The 19,188-nt window shown below is 41.0% G+C and overlaps 1 protein-coding gene and 1 long non-coding RNA gene across 3 annotated transcripts in view; one reads left to right on the forward strand and one right to left on the reverse strand.

The window, feature by feature from the left end:
- Window positions 1-11,153, reverse strand: part of TEAD1 (TEA domain transcription factor 1) — a 158,308-nt gene extending 147,155 nt beyond the window's left edge. Inside the window, exons 1-2 of the mRNA XM_075838139.1 lie at window positions 10,816-11,153; window positions 9,844-9,965 (exon numbers count right to left, since the gene is read on the reverse strand). The gene's annotated coding sequence lies outside the window, so the exon portion shown is untranslated. The remainder of the gene's footprint in view (window positions 1-9,843; window positions 9,966-10,815) is intronic.
- Window positions 10,881-19,188, forward strand: part of LOC142660993 (uncharacterized) — a 61,867-nt gene continuing 53,559 nt past the window's right edge. The window contains exon 1 of one of the 2 annotated variants that reach the window (XR_012850602.1): window positions 10,881-11,277. This is a non-coding gene — a long non-coding RNA (uncharacterized LOC142660993). The remainder of the gene's footprint in view (window positions 11,278-19,188) is intronic. The other variant, XR_012850601.1, reaches the window with a different exon arrangement.

The raw sequence follows: 19,188 nt of genomic DNA on the forward strand, positions 1-19,188 counted from the left end.
TGAAAAAAAAAAGAAACCAGAGAACCAGAAATCATCCACACAACCACGGGGAGAACAAACAAACTCCATGCCGGTATGGCCCCTGATTGGATTCAAGCCCAGGAGCACTGAGCCGCCACGCAGATTGATGGGTGCACCTATAAATTTGCTGCTTTCTCTGTCTTGTAAGACATTGAATGAAAGTAAGTACAAGGTCAGAAAGCGGTAAAAGAACTCCAGCAGCCCGTACAGGAAAAATGCCCCCAGGAGATGGAGAGGAGAGACCTGAATGAGACATGGAATTCTTGTAAAACAGATGTCACAGTAATGGAAACTAGCAGGAGCCGATGCCCAGAAATGGTAAAGAGTTTAATACACGCACAAGAAAAGTAGGTTTCTCTCCGTTAAGAAGGGGGTCGGTCGACCAGAGGATGGAAATAAAAGGTTCCCATCACAAAGAACAATGTTTTATTCCCCTTTGAAGACGGATGATGCTGCAGTGAATACACATCAGGCTGGAGAACTCTCCAGCTTAATTTCTTCCCCACCAAAGGCCCTCCAATGCTACTGTAGATACATCCAGCAGCAAAGGCACCAGGGATATCATAGCAATAATGGAGCTGGTTCAGAGCCATACAGCTGGCACAGGGTCATGTAACAGGCACAGATACTACAACCCACCCTGTATAATTGGACTTCTTTCTTTCCGCTATTCTCCTCATGAATTGCTTGTAAACTATATGACGTTCTGCTGCAACATTGCTGACCCTGGGCGGTATCTGCACTAGATTCGCAACTAAAATTATGGAGGTAGGTCCTGGGCAGGGTACCCTATTAACCAAACAGCTGCTCCCCTACGAAGGACTGTCCGTATTATATGGTCGTCATGTATTACCATTTCTCAGCACCTTGGCAGGTGGAGGGGGTAATGGTACGATAATTTGATAGATACGGTATAGATTTTGAGAGTCAGTTTTAACATAGCTGAGCAAAGTTTATTTCATGGACAGACTGATACCGGAGCCCCTTGAACCTGAGCTAGCAGGATTTAAAGATGGCCGCAGGCAATAGTTGCTGGCTGTCAGCCCTGAATCTCCTATAAACAAGCGTGAAGGGCCTGTCGGACAACACACAGTTTTAACATGTCAGATTAATAAACCCAAAAAATATCCACGGGACAAAAAAGACCTGTCAATTTAATCATAAAAAAAAGCTTTATTGTAGAACACATAAATCAAGTCCAAATGTAAAAACACTTAAAATTGAGAAAGAACCCACATAAATGGCGATGAGAGGTAAGTACAGTCCATAGTTGATTTTTGTACTGTGGATATTTTTGGGGTTTATTATTTTACCTACACATTGTATTTTGTTTAGCCCACACTTAATGAGTTATGTCAGATTAATATCAAATAGACTGGGTTCACATTAAAAAAAACGTGCAAAGGCTGCCAAAAGAAACGCATTCTTTTAAGTGTTTCAGCTGTAATCTGGTTTACAATTTAATAGTTAGGCTGGGTTCACACGACCTATTTTCAGGCGTAAACGAGGCGTATTATGCCTCGATTTACGCCTGAAAATACGGCTCCAATACATCGGTAAACATCTGCCCATTCATTTGAATGGGTTTGCCGACGACCTGTAATTTACGCGTCGTCGTTTGACAGCTGTCAAAAGACGACGAGTAAAATTACAGCCTCGTCAAAAGAAGTGCAGGACATATCTTGGGACGTTTTTGGAGCCGTTTTCTCATAGACTATTGAAAACAGCGCCAAAAACGGCCGAAAAAACTGCGCGAAAACGTCACGAAAAACGTGAGTTGCTCAAAAAACGTCTGAAAATCAGGTGCTGTTTTCCCTTGAAAACAGCTCTGTATATTCAGACGTTTTTGGCTCAGCGTGTGAACATGCCCTTATATGCTTGAAGCCAAAACGCTTTGTAGGACGCACAAATAGTTAAGAAAAGCAAATGCGTTTTAGCAAAAACACGTGTTTTTTCAGAAGTGTTTTGCGTTTGAAAGCGCAAAAAAAAAACAAAAAACAAAACAAAAAACGCTCAATGTGAACCCAGCCTAAGGATACATGCACACGACTGCCTTTTTTGTGGACCCATTCTTTTTATGCACATGACGGTGATTTACACGGATCAGTGTGAGGGCCGCAATTGTGGACCGCAAGAACTACAGGCCACAATTGCAGATTCACTAATACTGGTGAATTTTTGTGGATCCGCGAGTCCAGATGACACGGCTGCACAAGGGTTTTTTGCGGTCTGATTAACCAGTATGGACCCATGGATTTGAGTACCACAAAGCCAATGCAGTCGTGTGCATGAGGCTTTCAGATAGAATTCCCAGTGTTAATCGGATGGTTTTAGTAAGAATTAATGAAATTCTAATGCAAAAATTACACAGAATTTACACCGTGCCCCCCTCTGCAGTAGTGCTGCATTATTACCCAGCTCCTTACATTTCACCAAACTGAATCCTGAATAGAAATACATGTGTGTGTGATTTACAGAAGACATTTTTCATACAGAATTTCCTGTTAACAATATGTGATTGCCTTGCTCCAGTCAGCTCTATTTTTATTGCTGGAAGAAGCAGAATCTAGTGCAACCGATGAGCAGAGATAGGACCTGTTGCTTGCATGTTTGTGTGAGCGCCGTAGGAGACACAAGCGAATGAAAAACCCAGAACTAAATGTAGTAAATGCCAGATACTCTAGTCCTTTGTTGAGTACTCAGCGGGATCTGCTAGTCCTCCCCACTTCACTGCAACCACTCCCATCTGTAAATGCAACAGCAAACCGTAGCTCCAAAGTATTCAAGAAATGCATTACAAAGACGTCACAGCAGATCCTCGCAGCTTGTGTGGTTACTGGAGACATTATATATAAGAAGGAATAACTGAAATTACCAGACAATACAAGGAATGGAGAGCAAATATTTCTTACCGATGCTGATCACAAGGAAAAAAAATAAAAAAAATAGACCATTTTAAATTTTCATCTTTGCGATCATACAACTCAATGCACTGCAGGACTAAGGCCCCATGCACACGACCGTAAAAAATATCCGTAATTGCGGAGCGTAATACGGTCCACAATTACGGACCCGTTCGTTTCTATTGGCCGTATCGGAAATGTGTCCGCTCCGTAGAACTGTAATGCAAAAGATAGAACATGTTCTATCTTTTGCGTTTTACGGGTCGTGCTCCCAAACTTTGTATGGGAGAACGGCCCGAATATGCGGCCCTGCCCGCAATCGCCGTGTGCATGAGGCCTTAGTCTGGGACAGGATGCTCCTCTGGAGCATCTGGGTTCAGGACCTGAAAGCCAGAACTATAGTGAAACACACAGTGAGCAGCAGAACAGACTGAGAGCAGAGAATAATTTACATGCCACTCAGGGTCTGTGGAAAGCTGCGTATTAACCTTTATGGCACTGTAAGGTCTTGTTCACACAGTGCAGCTTTGCATTTTTTTTTTTTTTTAACCAAAACCAGGAACGGAATCTAAAACAGAAGAAATATATGAACGGAATGACTAAATAAAAAATAAAATAAAGTCTCCTCTCCTGGGTCTAATTCTGGTTTTGGCTTAAAAATAAATAAAAATAAAATATCACTGCAAAATCTGCACTATGTGAACATACCCTACTGCCTGCTATAATGGTAGTCACCCAGTATCTGTTACCTATGTAGGAGACTCAGAAACCACTGAACATTACAGGTAAAAAAATTTAGAACATGTATTCCAGTCAACCCCAATCAAACACACAAATCCACACTGCTAGGATAGACTTATTTCCTGAGAAAGTAAAAGGATAAAATCCTACAAATTCCCGAGGCGACATTCTGTGAATCAGATTTTGACAATGAAATAGTAAAGAAATAGCTGGAATTCCAACGTAAATCCACACAAGCCGTGGATATTATAAGCATACTTGAGTAAGAGGCAACGTACACTGAACTCTGTGGCTGGTGACACAACAATCCACCCTATCAGTAAGCTCATAATTATCCAATAAGTTATCAGCAGCGTAGAGCGAGCATATGGTGACACGGCCTCAGAAGCCTGTTGCTAGCCTAACAATAGAGAAGTGGAGCAGTCGACCAAGAGCCCCTGTTACACAAACTGTCAGCGGCATTTTTTCAGAGCACTGGGGCGATGGAAAGCCTCTTGTATTTGCATTTTCTTTTCTTTTACAGGTGAAGAAAGAGCAACCAGATGTCGGCTTCAGAATTGAGTCGTCCGCTATGGCGGAATTAACTCTTTGCGGGGCAGGTGTAATTGTAGCGTTCACAGCACTTATAACCCACAATATAGACTTTAGCTGCACTGTGGGGCCTAAGAGAAAACATCCCCCCCTCCCAGTGTACTCTTCTCACATGAAAACATGTCGTCCGCTCCTTAGGTGTTAATTGCATGATGGTCTCTGACCACCAGGGGCCACGAACGGGTTACACCAACCCTTTGAAAAAAAGTTTGGTTTGCCAGGCAGCAGCACATCCACGACACAGGGCACAGTTACAGCATTTGTCTTGCAAGACAGAACATTTGAGTCACAATGTTAACAAGAGGCCGGCAGAAACTTCTGTTATCTGCTGTATGGAGATCTATCAGCCGAGGAACTTAATAGGATAATGCTTAAAGAGCAATTCCATAGTAAGTGATCACTGGAATTGCTGCTGTGATCTGCTGGTGTAATGCAAAACTTGCACCGGGTTCAAAAGTAATTTTAAAGGCTACGTACACCTTTGGAGAAATGTTTGTTTTGTTAAATAAAAATGTGTATCAGTGTGTTTGGTGCAACTTTCGAATTACTTTTTATTAAAAATACATTTATTTTTTTTTGGAGATACAGCTGCTTTGTATCCTGTGTACTGAGCAGCTGTATCTGGCTTCCTGTATCGGTCAGGTCAGCGGCACTGTTGGGCTCAGTGATGGCGGGTCCTACGTGACATGTAGGATTGAGTTGTTAGGCTATATTCACACATGGCGATTACGCTACACAAAACCACACAGCGAATCCACCCTGCGGTGGAGTTTTTGAGCCAGAATGTCTGCTGTGTAAGAATGCACATAAATAAAAAAAAAGTTTCATACTTACGTAGCCGTGGCGATGCATCCTGCAGCCTGACCTCCTGGGATGACGTTTCATCCCATGTGACTGCTGCAGCCTGTGATTGGCTGCAGCGGTCACAAGGGATAAAACATCATTGCAGGAGGCCGGCATGGACAAAAACAGAATACGGGGTAAGATTTATTTTTTTCCCCGAGTTGCATTTTTTTGCATTAGAATCGCTGCTGTTCCGCCATAAAAAAAAACGAAGAAAAAAAAACGCAACAACTGCAACTATTTGTTGCGGGTTTACCTCACCATTTAATTAAATAGTGAAAACCTTCAACAATTCCTTCAAATCTCATCCACTCTGCTGCTACCGTATCAGCCTGCAGATTTTCCGCAACAAAATCCGTTACAGAAAATTCACAGTAATTACGCTACATGTCAACTCACCCTTACCGATCACATCTAAGTTAATAACTTAGACACGTAGGACCCGCTGACACTGACAAGTTCAGGTTTCAGTGCAAGATACAGCTGCTCTGTATACAGGATATAAAGCAGCTGTATCTCAAAAAGTAAAAATTATTTCTAATAAAACGTAATTAGAAAGTTGCACCAAACACCCTGATACACATTTATATTTTAAAAAAAAAAAAGTTTTCAAAGTTAATCACCTTTAAGCTCAAGTGTTTACAGGAGAGTGTGGCAGCATGCTGTGGGTCACAGTTTGACAGTCTTATAGTCTGCTGAGAGAATGGAATGGTTGTAGTAGTTTGGGATTATTTTTGTAGATTAGGGAAGTAAATCTATACACGTTATAAAAGCAACAGCAGACACATTCAGCATATACATCAAGAAATGCTTCCAACGTATATGTATGTCTAACCTGCCCATAAACTTCCATTAGCCGAGCACGAGTGTCATTTTGGCATACGTTGGGGCCAAGTTCAGATTTTGCTGCGGATCTGCAGCAGCTTCACCCTTTGCATTGCAATAAAGACCGCCGCTGTGAAAATAAAAGTGGCAGATTTGCAACATATAGTGCACGTGGTGGATTATGAAATCCGCTGCATGCCCTAAAATCCATGCAGTTCTTTTCTGCCACACGTGAATGGGATGTGGAAACCACATATATACTGTGCTGTACTTAGTACCCAAAAAACTGTCTCGCCTGAACATGGCCTTTTTCGACTGAGGCAGTCCACTGCAGTAGTCCAACTTAAAAATAAATAAATATATATATATATATATATATATATATATACACACAATACATTATGCCGCATGGGGCATACAGTTGTCTGGTTGAGACGTACCTTTGATGGCACACTTCAAACGCATACTCTTTAAGGTAAGCCCTAAACTAAGTGTGAACCTAGCCTTAATAAGCATTCAATCAAATTGGCCATAGAGTGTGTGAGAAATTAGATTGCAAGTCCCATTAGGGACAGGGAGTGATGTGAATGGTGACACTCTGTACATCGCTGCAAAATATGTTGACGCTATTTAAGCATCAGGAAATAAAGTGGAATACACCTTGTAGTCATCATTGACATACTGCCAGCTAATGATGTGAATGCTCAGCAGTGTGGGTGGATATGCTCAGTGCTCGGTCATGAAAGGGTTCACAGATTTAAGCTGTCCTGCCAGAGTTTGGCTCTATACAATGGTGTGCCTGCCTGGGGGGGGGGGGGGCTGCACGCTTCAAAACACCTGGCCTTTTTTTTTTCTTTTTTTATTCCTTTAGATTCCAAGAGCCAGCACAAATCAAGTCAATTTAGGCTCTCTCTCCAAAAAAAATATAAAAGAAAAAAAGTCAGCCTGTCAATGCAACATAAAGTATATACAAAATGTAAAAAAGGAGGAAAAGAAAAAAAAATTACAAAAGTAAATAAAATTGTTGTTACACATTAGACATATCCACATTAATTACAATGCCTTGTGCCTCAAAGTCTTGGAACTGACAACACGGAAATGACAGCATTATTTCAGCAATTAGAGCCTGAATCATTAATAAACAAGAGCTTTCCCAATTTAGTTGAAAAGAAGGCCTGAAAGACAGCCAAAACACGAACGCAGGCCATCAACCGGACTTCAAGCAGCCTGGAGAAAAACAAGCAAGAATTTTTTCTAAACCTTACATCAGTATCCATAAACCGACTATGAACTAAAACAACGGGAGACATAACATTTGGTATTAATAAGCTTTACATTACTCACTATCATATACGTAAAAAGTAAAATAAATAAAATCAGACGTGGACAACGATGTGATTTTTGCGCAACAGATTTGACTGACTAAGAAGATTGTTTCAGAGACCCCCCCCCCCCAAAAAAAAAATCCAAGAAGGAAGTGGAGTGTCTACCAAATACTTGCTGCATAAAAATGGAAAAGGTGCAATTGCCCCATTTACATCTTCGAATACTCAGTGGGTTAATATAAAAAATTTCCGCACAGCAGCCCCTTTATTTTTGCCCATCTTAAAAAGTACACTCAAAGCTTGTTCAATGCTTTCAGGCATTCCATTCATAACCCGACGGTCAATAGCCAGAAGAATAATTGCCATTTTCCAAAAGTAAAAAAAATAAATTGTTATTGAAAAATAATATTTATATAGAATTCTTGATGTTAGGGTTTATGTATGTAAACATTTTTTTCCACAATTATCAGTACTAGTCTATGCAGCCAGTCCATGAACACTGGTACCACGTGAAGAATAAACCACTCACAAGAAAATAAAATACCTATAAAATGTAAAGGAGCTAAAGTGTTTCCTGAGTAAAAAGGAATAGAGGGAGTCCAAGGGTAAAATAATGTTACTATTTGATTAATAAGTTAACATAAAACAGCCCACTATTATAATATATCTTAAAGGAAATTTATAATTAATTTTTTTTTTTTTTAATACTAATAAATATTTTTTTAAAAAGGCAAAGTTTTAAATATATATATATATATATATATATATACACACACACACACACATACAAACACACTAAAGTGGATGATGGCATAATAAAACCCTACATGTTTGAGTGCGGAATTACAAAAAAATTAAAATAAACAGAAAAACTAAATTTAAAAAAAAAATAAAATATATATATATATATATATATATAGATATATAGAATGTCTTGGTGGGAAGACAACACTTTTTCTACGACCCCTCAGTAGGTTTCTGTACAAAGGTTTAACCAACCCCTCAGGCTCTGTTCTTATGGGATTTACAGTACATTATTTCATCATTAAAATAGCTCCCAGTCTCTCGCGGGAAACATGCAGCAGACACATGTAAATAGAAGTGCTCCATCCCTAAATACATTCCACACAGCCATAATTAATGGTATCTAGGAGATTTATACACATTTACAAGCAACATCTACAAAAAAAAAAAAAATGTGAAAAAAAGTTATATAGAGGTAGTAAATATTTTATACTAGAAGTATATAGACAGTGCTGGAGCTCCAGTGTCACATTTACAGAGTAGGAGGGAGCCAAGATTCTGAGTCGCCGCCCCTTTCTTTTCAATTTTAACATTACATGGGCCCCGCATGGAACAAGTAGGAACATGTGGAAAGCCGTCAGCTGCGCCCCCTGAGAATGTCAGCACCCACCTCCAAGCGCTTTACATGCCCCTGATCTACAAACTGAATGACCCTCTTGTCACATCACAAGACTCTCAAAACCAAGACGTAAGGTATTTAACCCTTTCATAATGATGAATATAAAAAAAATAAAACACAACAATGCCTAAACTACATGTACATGACAAAAATTGGTTTTAAAGGTAAAAGGAAGAAAAAAAAACAAACAAAAAAAAACAAAAACTGAAAATTTTCTTAATCCATCATCTAAACTGCCTGATGATAATAATACAAGACCACAAGTGAAAAAAACCTGACTGCACATGTAGTGATTGTACGACTACTAGAAGAATATTCCAAATACAAGAAAAAATTATAAAGCAATAATAGCAAATATTATATAAAATGTTTTTATTACACACTAGATTTTACTGGGGGCTTTCTATTGAGAAGTTCTCCAATTTATAGATCCGATTGTAGTAGTGATGGAATATATATATATATAGGGGTTTGTTTTTTTTGTTAAATACATTGATTTTATGTAGATACCTGATGTGATTATCCTAAACTTAATTACAAATTAGTTAAAAGCAATAAAAAAATAAATAATAATATTATATAAAATAAGGACACCTACCATAGCAACCGCCGACGAGATGTCCGTTTTATGAACTATACATTTAAGTTGCAAAATACTAAAAATAGTTCTCAATTATATATATGTACATTAAAAACAAAACCCGTGTACGACATGTAGATGAACAGGGGCATTGCATGCACGTAGCAGAGGAAGGGGCCTAAAATACAGTCGTTGGGCCGGGCATCAAAATCCGGTTTTCCCCCAAATAAAAATATATGTAATTTATTTTTTATTTATTTTATATTTAAAATGATCTATTTTAATACATTGTATCGGCCTGCTCTCCAGAGCTTGCAGTCTAAGCTCGGGGGGGGGGGGGGGGGGCGGCATTACATTTAGCATTTTTTCCTGGATTTTCATCTTCCTGCGTGTCCCCCCCTCCGTCTAGGAGTGTGCTTAAGTGGGTACATGACTGTAGAATATGTTTGCACTTCACAAATAAAAGGACAGATGATCACACACATCACCAAGGCAGCAGCAGCCGGCGCTCAGATCTGCACCTCTACAACACAGGCGGCGGCAGCGCCAGGGAGCAACAGATTACAGGGGGGGGGGGCTGCGTTTTCCTACCAGAAGGGAAGTTTTCCGGGAGGAATCCTGTGGGATTTGCTGGGAGTTTCTCCGCTATTCTCCCAGATTCCGCTGACTCCAGACACTTTGTCACTCTTGAACTTGGAGGGAGAGGAGCAGCCCTGGAAGAAGGAAAAAAATATTTGACTTTCATGTCTATACAGACTGCTGGGAGCGGACATTACCAGGAGGGGGGGGGGGGGGCTGCGGGACTGGTTTCCCTTTCCCAGGCAGCTCAAGCATCTTGCAAAGTTCTTCCATCTTCTGGGAAAATGTGAAAAATTCATATATTTTTTTTGATGTCAGATCTGCTGAGTGAGTCGGACCGCTCTCCAACCGCTACAGGTCCCCGTACCATGTCATATGTACCCTGCACCCCACCGTGTGTGAACCCCAACATCACAATCACCTGAACCCCCCCAAACTATAATCCAGACACCGCACTTTATTAAAAGCACCCCCATTACGGCACACGTCTAATCATAGCCCCCCATCTGGTCAATAACCGTCACAACTTATGTCACCGCATCAATCTTTACACCCCCCAACTAGAAGCGCCCCCCCAAAAACCAGCACAACCTGAACTCTCAAACACATCATCCATTACAGCCGGAACATTGACAGTCGCCCTCAAAATCCAGAACCCTGAAAAAGACCAAAAACTTTACCCCAAAATACCACAAAGCACCCCAAGTTCTCCTCAGTCCATACACCCCAAAATAACAAATCCCCTGAGCTCTCCGGCCTATACCCCAAAAACTGCACTGAACAATCAAAACACATTCAATGCCCCCCGAAACTGCACCGTGCCCGTCCCCCCCCAGTGTACAAGACTCAGAACTCTCTGGCCGGGGCCTCCCCGCCCCTATGAACCCCCTTGTTTCAGTGAACCCCCTCCTCCTTTCCCGGCTCACTCCTGACAGACTCCCTGTAGACAACCCCCCCCTCTTTCCTCACACACAGAGAACTTACCCCGGCGGGCGGGCGGCTGGGGACACCCCACAAAGCTGAGCAGCAACAACTTCTCCCACTCCGTCTATTGTCCGCGGAGCTGCTGATGGGGGGGGGGCACCCCGGGGAGGGCTGAACACGGTGAGGGGAGCGGGGACTCGGCGCTAGCGATGCGAGGAATGCTCGGAATGAGGACAGGAATGAAATGAACGTCAGGACCGAACCAGCGGAGGAGGCGGGGCTCGGGTGACGTCATGCTCCTCCCTCCCACCGCCCCGGGGGCAGTGCCCTGACGTCACGGGGAAGTCCGGAGAAGGCGGGAAAAAGTCTATCAGCCTAGCCTCTAACTGGCCCTCCCCTTCCCGCCCTCAGAGAAGTCACGTGGTACAGGATTGAGCGGGAGTTGCCAGAGGGGATTGAATTCCTGTTTGTGAGGAGACGACATGGCCGCTGCTGCCCCTCATCCAAGACGTCTGACTAGAAGTCAGTAGTTTTAATCACAGTCCCACTTTTTTTTTCGTTGTTTCAGGTATTCCCTTGTTTTTACAGAGAAACAGACGTTTCCAATAAAAAGATAGTTAACCCCATAAGGACCAGGCAATTTTTCTATTTTCTTTTCCCCGCCTATCAAGAGTCGTAAATTTTTATTTTTCTGTCGTCAGCCGTACGAGAGCGCCGCTTTTTGCGAGACGAGTTGTGGTTTTTAGCAGCACCGTTGATTGTACCTTGTAAAGGATGGAAAAACGTAAATGAAAATCTTTCTGAGGTGAAAAAGGAAAAAACAGCGATTTCTCCATTGTTTTTTGGGTTTTATTTGTATGGCTTTTACGCAGCTGTAAAAAGGCAATATAACCTTATTCTGCGGGTCATTCCGATTACATTGATACCGAATGTATATAGGTTTTTTTTATGATGTCGTGACGTGGTCCGAGGCCGGCGCCTTTTTTATATTTCGATCGATGTGACGTTGTGGGGTGTTTTTTTGCAGGGTCAGACTTGTTTGTTTTTTTGGTCACACTTTTTTTATTACTTTTTCTTGGGGGGCTAACGAGACCAAAAACATCATTTTTTTTGTTATTTTTATGGCGTTTCCCCTACGGGGTGTGATATATTCGGATAATCTGGACTTTTATAGATGCGGTGATAAGAATTATTTTTGTATTTTTTTTTACATAAGAGGAACCGTGGGAAGAGTTTTTGTTTTTTTATTTGTGTGGTTTTTTTGTGCATTACTAAGGGCTTAACCCCTTAACGCTCCAGGACATACTATTATGTCATGGTAAGTGCATCGTTCGCGCTCCATGACATAATAGTATGTCATGGAGTAAACACGGCGCCGTTCGCGCGGGGCGCGTTCATGAGCTGTGATAGCTGCTGTTTCCGACAGCAGACTATCACTGCTCAATGTGCCGGGACCGATCGCGGAGCTCCCCCGCCGATTAACCCCTCAAAAGCCGCGTTCAATAGCGATCGCGGGTTCTTAGGGGTTAATCCGCCATCGCCGGCCTGCTACACGATAGCGGCCGGCGATGGTGACTATGGCAACCGGACACCAAACAATGGCGTCCGGCTATGCCATAGACGGAAGCCTAGTGGGTCCTGACAACGTCAGGACCCACTATGCTTGCTGTCAGTGAGTAGCTGACAGTTCTAATACACTGCACTACGCATGTAGTGCAGTGTATTAGAATAGCGATCAGGGCCTCCTGCCCTCAAGTCCCCTAGTGGGACAAAGTAATAAAGTAAAAAAAAGTTGTGTAAAAATAAGAAAATAAAAGTAAAAATCCCCCTTTTTCCCTTATCAGTCATTTATTATTAATAAAAATATATAAAACAAACAAATAAACTATACATAATTGGTATCGCCGCGTCCGTTACGGCCTGAACTACAAAATTATTTTGTTATTTATCCCGCACGGTGAACGCCGTAAAAAAAAATAATAATAAACCGTACCTCAATAACAATTGTTTGGTCACTTCACCTCCCAAAAAATTTAATAAAAAGAGATCAAAAAGTCGCCTGTACCGAAAAATGGTGCTGATCGAAACTACAGTTCGTTACGCAAAAAATAAGTCCTCTCACGACTTTATTGATTGAAAAATATAAAAGTTCTGCCTCTTAGAATAAGGTAACACAAAAAGTGAATGATTTTTTACAAAACGTATTTTATTGGGCAAACGCCATAAGACATAAAAAAAACTATAAACATCTGGTATCGCCGTAATCGTATCGCCACGCAGAATAAAGTGAATATGTGATTTATAGCGCACGGTGAACGCTGTAAAAAAAATAGTAGAATTGCTGTTTATTAGTCACCACGCCACCTAAAGATAGAATAAAAACTGATCAAAAAGCTGCATGCACCCCAAGAAAACTACAATGGATTCCTCAAGGGGTCTAGTTTCCAAATTGGGGTCACTTTTGGGGGGTTTCCAATGTTTTGGCTCCACAAGACCTCTTCAAACCGGACATGGTGCCTAATAAAAAAGAGGCCTCAAAATCCACTAGGTGCTCCTTTGCTTCGGAGGCCGCTCCTTCAGTCCATTACCGCACTAGGGCCACATGTGGGATATTTCTCAAAACGGCAGAATCTGGGCAATACGTATTAAGTTGCGTTTCTCTGATAAAACCTTTTGTGTTATAAAAAAAATGGTATCAAGAGGATTTTCTGACAAAAAAAAAAAAAGTAAATTTCTATTGATGAATCCCTGGTACATTTTAAAGGGAGGGTTCAATTCTGCCAGTACCTGCCGGGTAAGAGGGCAAGGTATGGCGTGAAGATGTATAAGCTGCGAGAGTGCATCAGGGTATACCTACAGATTTAGGATATATGAAGGAAAGGCCACCCCCAAACCAGACTGCATCCTGGACTACAATAGGTACATGGGAGGGATGGACTTGTCAAATCAAGTCCTGAAGCCCTACAGCGCCATGCGGTGTGGTATAAGAAGCTGGCCGGGCACATCATACAGATGGCTTTGTACAATGCGTACGTGCTACGTCGATGTGCAGGCCAGAGGGGAACTTTCCTGGAATTTCAAGACCAGGAAGGGGGGCACCCAGTACTTCTGGAAGCGAGGCCACACGCATCGTACCAGGGCAACACTTTCCAGGAGAAGTTCCCCAAACCGGTGGAAAGGGAAAGAGTCAAAAGAGGTGCAGAGTCTGCTATAAGAGGGGGATAAGGAAGAACACAATATACCAATGTGACACGTGTCCCGAAAAACCAGGGCTCTGTATAAAAGATTGTTTTAAAATGTATCATACATCCCTTGATTTTTAATTTACCCTGATGCACTCCGCACAGCTTACCCCCCCTCATCTTTCCCTTCTGAGTCCTGCCGTATGCCCAGGCAGCTGATAACAGCCACATGTTGGGTATTGCCGTACCCAGGTGAACCGGTGGCGCATGCTGGGCACAATATATTGGACACTGAAATGGCATATATTTATATAAAATTGCAAATCTCACACTGCACCATCTGCTGCACATTATCTTTTACACAGTACCTGTGGGGTCAAAATGCTCACTACACCTCTAGATGAATGTCTTAAGGGGTGTAGTTTTTAAAATGGGGTCACTTCTCGGGGGTTTCAACTGTACTGGTACCTCATGGGCTTCTGCATACATGACTTAGCACCAGAAAAGCTCCAGAAGGCCAAATGGTGGTCCTTTCCTTCTGAGCCCTCCCATGGGCCCAAACGGCAGTTTATCACCACAAATGGGGTATTGCCGCACTAAGGACAAATTGGGCAACAAAATGGGGTATGTTGTTCCTTGTGAAAATAAGAAATTTTGATAAAAAATGACATCTTATTGGAAAAAATATCATTTTTTTCATTTCACAGCCCAATTCAAATAGGTGCTGTGAAAAAACTGTGCAGTCAAAATGATAACAAAAACCATAAATGAATTCCTTGAGGGGTGTAATTTCCAAAATGGGGTCACTTCTGGTGGATTTCCATTGTTTTGATACCTCAACACCTCTTCAAACCTGGCATGCTGCCTAAAATATATTCTAATAAAAAACAGGCCTCAAAATCCTCTAGGTGCTTCTTTGCTTCTAGGGCTTGTGTTTTAGTCCACGAGCGCAGTAGGGCCACATGTGGGACATTTCTAAAAACTGCAGAATTTGGACAATACATATTTAGTAGTATTTCTCTGGTAAAACCTTCTCTGTTACAGAAAAAAATGTAATAAAATTGAAATTCAGCAGAAAAAATTAAATTTGCAAATTTCATTTCCACTTTGCTTTAATTGTGAAATGCCTGAAGGGTTAAAAAACTTTCTATATGCTGTTTTGAATACTTTGAGGGGTCTAGTTTTTAAAATGGGGTGTTTTATGCGGGTTTCTAATACATAGGCCCCTCAAATCCACTTCAGAACTGAACTGGTACCTTCAAAAAAAGGCTTTTGAAATTTTCTTAAGAATATGAGAAATTGCTGTTTATGTTCTAAGCCTTGTAACGTCCAAGAAAAATAAAATAATGTTCAAAAAACGATGCCAATCTAAAGTAGACATATGGGAAATGTGAACTAGTAACTATTTTGGGTGGTATAACTGTCTGTTTTTCAAGCAGATGCATTTAAATTCTGAAAAATGCTATTTTTTGTAAATTTTCTCTAAATTTTGCAATTTTTCTCAAATAAAGACTGAATATATCGACCAAATTTTACCGCGAACATGAAGCCCAAAGTGTCACGAGAAAACAATCTCAGAATCGCTTGGATAGGTTTAAGCATTCCGACGTTATTACCACATAAAGTGAAATATGTCAGATTTGAAAAATGGGCTCTGAGCCTTAAGGCCCAAACTAGGCTGCGTCCTTAAGGGGTTAAGGACACGGCCAATTTTGGCTTTGAGGACAGAGCAATTTTTTTACATTTCCCTCTTTGCATCCCGACGCTCATAACGCTTTTATTTTTTGTACGACGTAGTTGTATGAGACTTTGTTTTTTTGCGGGACGAGTTGTACTTTACGTACGTACCATTTTTTGGTACAAATACATTATCGTTTAATTTCTATACATTTTTATTTTGGCGAAAATGCAGAAAAAAAGCAGTTGCGCAGCAGTTTTAATATTTTTTTTTTATTTACACCATTCACCGATCATCATAAATAATGTTATACATTTGTTGTACAGGTTGTTACGGTCGTGGCGATACCAAATATGTCTATTATTTCATGTTTTGGGACTTATATTTTAAAACGTTTATTATAAAATGTGTTTCTGTGTATTTTTTTTACTTTTTATTTATTTATCATTAATTTTTTTTTACATTCATTTAACTTTTTTTTTTAATACCATAAAGGGATTTTTCATTTAGATTTTGATTTTGTAACTGCAGTGTACTGGGATAGATCTTGTAGGCCCGTACATTAGCCTCTTTGAACGCCGCGATCAGCTTTCATCGTGGCGTTCAAAGGGTTAACGGCGGAGAGATGATGTTTCTCTCCTCTCCGCTGTCCGAGCGGGGCCGCGGCTGTGTATTACAGCCGTTGTCCCGCTCAGCCGTTGTCCCGCTCTCGATCGCGCGCACAGACGGCTGTCACACAGGACGAGCATACTCGTCATGTGTCTGCAACCAGTTAAAGGGGTATTCCGATCACAACAAATAATCATCTACTGACTGATGGGACCTCAACAATCGCCCAATGAGGGACCCGGTACCCCCGGTTTATGATCGTGCTTTAGCCTTCGAATAAAGCAGCAGGGTGCACGCGCGACCTGCACACCATTCAATGCCTCCTGGCTTCAGGGTTGTGTCTGAGGGGGCACGGGTCCCCCGTTCCAGCGAGCACCGCATCTGAGTGGTTTTGGAGAGAGGGAGGGAGCTCCCTCTCTCTCCCACCGACACCTGGCGATACGATCGCCGAGTGTCTGTCTCTCTAATGGCAGCCGGGGGTCTAATAAAGGCCCCCAGGTCTGCCTGTCATGAATGCCTGCTAGGTCATGCCGCAGGCATGACCTAGCAGATGCCTGTCCGTGTTAAACGGACAGGCAGTAATACACTGCAATACAAAAGTATTGCAATGTATTATAAATGTGATCGCAGAATCGCATATTATAGTCCCCTAGTGGGACTAGTAAAAAAGTGAAAAAAAGTTTAATAAAGTTAATTAAAAAAAAATGTGAAAAAAATGAAAAACGCAGCTTTTCCCCTTACAAAATGCTTTACTATTAAAAAAACAAAATAAAGTTAAAAAGTTACACATATTTGGTATCGCCGCGTCCGTAACGACCCCGACTATAAATCTATTACATTATTTAACCCGCACAGTGAACGCCGTAAAAAATGTAATAAATAACTATGGAAAAATTGCTGTTTTCTGTGAATCCTGACTTTAAAAAAATGTGATAAGTGATCAAAAAGTCGCATCTACTCCAAAATGGTACCAATAAAAACTACAAGTCTTCCCGCAAAAAAAAAGCCCTCATACAACCGCATTGGCGAAAAAATAAAAACGTTACGGCTCTTCAAATATGGAGACACAAAAATAAATAATTTTGAAAAAAAAGCGTTTTTACTGTGTAAAAGTAGTAAAACATACAAAAACGATACAAATTTGGTATCGTTGCAATCGTAACAACCCGCTGAATAAAGTTATTGTGTTATTTATACCACACGGTAAACGGCATAGATTTAAGACGCGAAAAAGAGTGGAGAAATTTAAGGTTTTTTTCTATTTCCCCCCAAATAAAAGTTAATAAAAGTTAATCAATAAATAATATGTCCCCAAAATGGTGCTATTAAAAAATACAACTTGTCCCGCAAAAAACAAGACCTTATACAGCTATGTCGACGCAAAAATAAAAGTTATAGCTCTTGGAATGCGACGATTGAAAAACGTCAAAATAGGCTGGTCATTAAGGGGTTAAGATTTTTACAGCATTGTTTATTTGTATGTAAAGATTCATGGGAGAAAACCATGCCCTTGGCAAGACACACCTCCTTGGTAGGACACACCCCTCATTAGGACACGCCCCAATATGTCTGGATAAAAAAAATTGTTCCTAGAAAACTTTTTCAAATGTTGACAACTTTTCCTTATGTATATTATATATATAGCCTGCAATAGGTGTAAGAACATTGTGGAGTTAAAGTAATTACAGAAAAACAGGGTAAAGGCAATTCACTAACCTTCAAAGTGTCTGGAGTATTTTGATGAGTTTGGAAGACAGGACATTTTAAGGAAATCAGCACTGCAATAAGTCTATGACTTGTGAAAATAGATTAAATAACTTCCTCTGTCATTGAAGAGCTGGGGAGGGAGGTCAAGTGGTTGAGGAAAAGTAATTTCCTTGGATGCTTAGCTTACAAGAATGTAGGATGTGAATTGCCGGGTACAGATGTCTCCTAGAAGCTATGGCTATATGACCACAGACAGGTTATAGCAGGACGCACCAGGCATTTTTTATAGAAGGGATTTCTAAGTGCCAAAATTTGCGCCAAATTCTCAAACATCTGTAGAATATTTTGGTGTCCTATTAATAGGATAATACTGATAACCTATAATAACCTTTGTAGGATGTATATGTCTACATGACATTACCTGGTCATGAAAAAACATTAAAAAAATTCATTATATCGTTGTTCCTTATTTGACTGTAAGTTACACATCTTATCATTGCATCTCTTGACCTCAGTTCTATCATCTTCTTGGCTTACTCAAGCATCATCCAGACATTGGATAGGTTATTTCTCTTCTATAAGACAAGGATAATAAAGGTCTTTTCTCAACAGCGTTCGTCTCTCTTGGAATTTAAAGCTTTTCTGCTGCTCACATCTTCAGGGAATTCTCACTGAAATAAAGTAAGGTTAACATCAGTGTCAAACGGAAACCACGTCACAGTGCCGGATCCATCATAAGACAACCGGCACGCCCGACGGACCCCATTGACTTATAATGGGATCTGTCGGATTCCATTGTGTTGTGGTATCTGTCGATTTGACAGGAAGAATACTGCTGCATGCTGCACTATTCTTCTTTTCAAAACTGACAATCTGTGACGGAAGAAAACCACCCAAGACTGTATATACACCATATCGAAAGTCCAGGAAGCTAATATGGGGCCCTACTTCATGAGAAATGTAGATCTCCATAATGCTAGCAAAAAAAAGAAGAGGGAGCATTCCCCAAAAGCAAAATTGTCAACCCAAGTCTCCCAAATATAAAAGGGGAAGGGGCCCAAACTTCCCCTTTAGAGAGTAGGCATATCTCCCGCTTACATGAGTCTGTCTGACAGGAGTAGTCACTCCTTGAACACTCCCGCTGGACGTATAGTACTCTCTGGTGCTGATCTCTGCTGATAGATTTATATTTGCTTACTGTCCTGAGTTACAGCCTTTATTGTAGTCCAGAGCTGCAATCACAGTTCTGCATGCTTC

The sequence above is a fragment of the Rhinoderma darwinii genome, chromosome 9 (genome assembly GCF_050947455.1).
Source record: "Rhinoderma darwinii isolate aRhiDar2 chromosome 9, aRhiDar2.hap1, whole genome shotgun sequence".
Taxonomy (NCBI): domain Eukaryota; kingdom Metazoa; phylum Chordata; class Amphibia; order Anura; family Rhinodermatidae; genus Rhinoderma; species Rhinoderma darwinii.